This window comes from Hibiscus syriacus, unplaced genomic scaffold, assembly GCF_006381635.1.
Source record: "Hibiscus syriacus cultivar Baekdansim isolate YM2019G1 unplaced genomic scaffold, ASM638163v2 tig00016106_pilon, whole genome shotgun sequence".
Taxonomy (NCBI): domain Eukaryota; kingdom Viridiplantae; phylum Streptophyta; class Magnoliopsida; order Malvales; family Malvaceae; genus Hibiscus; species Hibiscus syriacus.
Window position 1 is genome coordinate 536,502 of NW_024062382.1, and position 4,428 is coordinate 540,929.

A 4,428-nucleotide genomic window follows, 5' to 3' on the forward strand; every position below is an offset into this window, starting at 1 on the left:
ATATACGGATTATACCTCATAGATACCCCCACGTGTTTACAATTTTTTCACCATATCTGTCAATGCTGTGATTTGTGAAGCCGTTCAATTGAAGGCATCAATATCCACTACTGTAGCATTGCGTCTGCCAAACATGTTCCTCATGTTTGGGTATTGATAATCACTGTTAGATATCCTTTCTCATTATAAGTCTTATCCAAAAATGCTCCATTGGAAGAAGCATCAACAACCATACGCGTTTTCATGTTCAATCCATTATAAAACATTTCCATTTGAGTCCAATGTGGAAGTCCATGCATTGGGCATTTATGCCGTAAATCCTTAAAGTGTTCCCATGCCTCACACAAATTTTCATCTTCCAACTGCTTGAAGGATGTTAAGTCACTCCTAAGCTTGGCATTCATATTAGGCGGATTGAATCTCAGTAAAATATTTTGTGCTAAATGATTCCATGATGCTATAACAACAGGCGACAGTAAGTTAAGCAAAGCTCTAGCTTTGTCATAGAGCGAGTATGGAAACAAATTTAGCTTTAATGCTTCCTTAGGTACTCCTTATTATACAAACGAGTCACATACCTCTATGAATGCTCTAAGATGTGCTATCCGATCCTCAGTAAATGAACCGCTATATTGCCATGTTGACTGCATTATTTGGAACATCAATGGCTTCAATTCAAAGTGGGCAGCATGAATGGTTGGTCGGACAATGCTAGGTTTAAAGTAATCCAGTTTTGGCACAATGTGTTCCCTGATCAGTCGGTTGCGGTCATCCATGTTATAATATTACGATTGATTAAATCTATTTCTAACCGACAATTCATTTTCATAATCATGTCTTAATGGTGGAAAAGCATTGTTACAACTTCCAACAATAATTTTTGCTTGATTACGGTTAGCTTCGCTTCAACAGCGACAAAATGTTCATTCTATTTTGGGATCAAATGATTATAATTCATCATCGTTACTGTAGGATATACACAATAACACTAAACTAAGAAATATGTATCCGGAAAAGAAAATAAACACATAAATAAATGAAAAAATAATTCTAATGCCAAACCATTACTCCCAGACAATGTCACTACAAATTTAATGCTATGAAATAGTTATAACATTCAACGCAAGTGCACGTGTCACATATCAAGTAATAAAGTGGAAGCTAGGAATCTTCAGATGTCAAACTCACAGAGATAAAAAAAAACACAAGAGAGTTGTGGAAAATATGCAAATGTTTAGAGTGGAAAGAAAACAAAGTTATAAAAAAGATAGTAAATCAAAATAAAAGTTTCAGGTAGTGATACATCATACATAAGAGTAATGGATCAAGGATCAAATGGATGCGACTGATATATGGCAATTTTTATTATGACGGTGCATAAAACCTTGCATTCATATGTTACACAAAGATTAATAATATTTAATTAACCAAAATTAACCTTCATTAACTCTAGTAATTAAACAATTAACAATGCATAACATTGACAACATACATCTTGATATACTACTTTGCTTTTCACAAAAACTAATGTTGGATATAAGTTGTTGTAATATCCATAATACTAATTTCTAAATAGCATAGATAAAAACATACATAGGGATGGTTTTACTTCTAAAAACATCCAAAGAGGTTCAATAACACATAAAAGTAAAGTCAAAACATAAATCATAACAAAATGCATTAACACAAACACATGATGTTCATGACCTAATAACATCAAAAACATTTTATAAACATCCAAATATAACTTTTTACTTCCCTATATCAACGGTGCAACAAGAATAAAGGTGGATCTCCTCAATCATCACTACTACACAATAATGCTCTCTAGCTATTACAACACTCCATGGCGATGGACTTAAGTAGGCATGGTTGATCGGATGATATAATAGGTGGAGAAAATAATTAAAGATGAAAAATTGGATGATCAAATGGTGTGAAGGCCTCCTCAATTTATAAGCTAAAGAAGTCAACATCTACCTAATAAAAATGCTCCACGTATTAAGTAAATTGAAGCCAATTGATAGCTGCACAACCAACTCTCCCATTCCAGAAAATTCCATTAACTGCCTGTGACTCAACAGTTGTTGCTAGCTTTACACAAAGACTGAGCCAACATTGCTTCACGACATCGCCTACAACATAGAACAATGTCACAACATTAGTGTACCATATTTCAACAATAAATATCAGATTTAGCCCAAAGTTACCCAACCAACTCTTATTATGCAATAGGTATAAAATTATGTACAAAAGATCTTAATATGCTCTTAGTAATGCTTAAGTTGAAACTAAGCCTAGGTAAAAAAGAACATATATGATAACTCTTTTAGAGAGTTACTAGTTACCTACAATTTACAAGTCTTTTCAAGAGTAATACACGAAAACTTTTCCTTTTGTATAAACCTAGGATAATAAGTGATATTTTGTAAAGGTTAAGCTATATGTCTTTAATTTGCAATAAAATATGCATTTTCTTAATTTTAATTTGAAAAATATTCTTCTATTCATTCTTTCATTCTTTATATTATTATTTTGTTCTATTTTAATATGGGTTTAGATTCCAATGTATGTGTATAAATATATATCTTCTCGTTGCTATTATTTTAAGTCCCTAAATATCAATGACATGAATGACAATGAACCTGACATGAAGATTGATTTTGTGCCACCCATATGTCAAAGGGAAATCAAGAATTATGATAATAAAAAGGAATGGACTTGCCTTTTGAATTGTTAGAAATGGTGGAAAAGGATGAAAAATTGATTCTGTCTCATGAGGAGCTAACAGAAGTCCTAAATTTGGGGTTCAATGAAGAAAAAAATAAGTGAAAATTGAAACCACTTTATCTATTGAAGGATGCCAGAACTTGATTGAAATGCTTTAAGAGTATAAAGATGTGTTTTCTTGGTCATATGAGGACATGCCGATTTTGGATACAAAAATGGTAGTATAAAAGTTACCAATAAATCTAGAGTGCAAACCTATGCAACAAAATCTTAGAATGATAAGACCTAAAATGCTGCTAAAAATTAAGAAAAAGCAAAGAAACAAATTGATTCTAAAATTTTCAAAATGGCCAAATATCCCGAGTGGGTGGACAATATTGTATTGGTTCCAAAGAAAGATGGAAATGTTTGTATGTGTGTTGATTATAGAGATCTCAATAGAGAAAGTTGGAAGGAAAATTTTCCTTTGCCACACATAGACACTATAGTGGACAATACTACTGGAAATTTCTTATTCGCGTTCATAAATGGTTTCTCCAGGTACAATCGAATAAAGTTTCACCTTGAAAATATGGAACAAACTACATTTGTTACCATACTTGACACATTTTGCTACAAAGTAATGTCGTTTGGGTTGAAGAATACAAAGGAAATATACTAGAGAGCCATGGTGACTATGTTTCATGACATGTTGCATAAAGAGATAGAAGTTTATGTCGATGGTATGATTGTCAAAGCTAAAACAGACGATGAACATGTTGATAGTTTGAGAAAACTTTTCTAAAAGTTGAGGAAATGTCAACTAAAACTCAACCTAAGTAAATGAACTTTCGAGGTCATATTAGGGAAACTATTGGGCTTTGTACTTAGCAAAAAAGGGATTGACATAAACCCAGACAAAGTTAAATCAATTCAAAACTTTCCACCCCCATAAACACAAAAAAAATTATTTTGGGAATATAAATATCTTGAGTTCAAAAATGGTTCCAGATTGAATAACAATATCAGATGGTGATCAAAGTTGGGAATTATGATTGAAACAAGCATGTTTGAAAAATATAAAAGTAAATTGAATGTAGATGAAATTCAATATTGGTTTCATAGCATCTAACATCTGGAAATTTGGTAGTCCATATGGAACTTCACACTCATTGTCACAATTCTCGAGATTCTCTCAATAGAAGCTACGTTTGAGTTATTCTACGGTGTGCCAATTCAAAGACATCTTTACTCTTGATTTATAAGGCACCTACTTTGTTTTTTTGTTATTTCTTTCAGTTAAAATTTTGTCATGTATATCCAAAAGCTCTTTACATTTATATAATAAAAGAGGTCTTTTTTCTTGTTAGCCTTATTTTGTAAGCATCTTACATTGAAAGTAAATATATGTAGTTTATTTGCATTGAAAATATGATATCAATGTGTATTATTGTATAAAAAAATTGAAAAGTGCAAGTGTTCCGGAGCTGACTATAATTTTAGCATGAAACTTACATGATAAATGTCTCAAAGAGATTAAAATCTAGAGATACAAAAAATTCTAATAAATTGGGGTTATTCAAAATTGTTATCATTATAAGAGTATATGAAATATAAAACCTATTGAATGCTCTAGGAAAATATATGATCACTTTCTATCAAAGATGTTTGGGGTTCTAATGGAAACCAGAGGCAATGTGTGAAAGGCTACCTAAATAA

The 4,428-nt window shown here is 31.7% G+C and overlaps 1 non-coding gene across 1 annotated transcript; it reads left to right on the forward strand.

The window, feature by feature from the left end:
- The first annotated feature begins 288 nt into the window (after nucleotides 1-288).
- On the forward strand, nucleotides 289-395 carry LOC120208274. Its single transcript, XR_005524301.1, has one exon. It is a non-coding gene; the product is annotated as a small nucleolar RNA R71 (small nucleolar RNA).
- The last annotated feature ends 4,033 nt before the right edge of the window (nucleotides 396-4,428 follow it).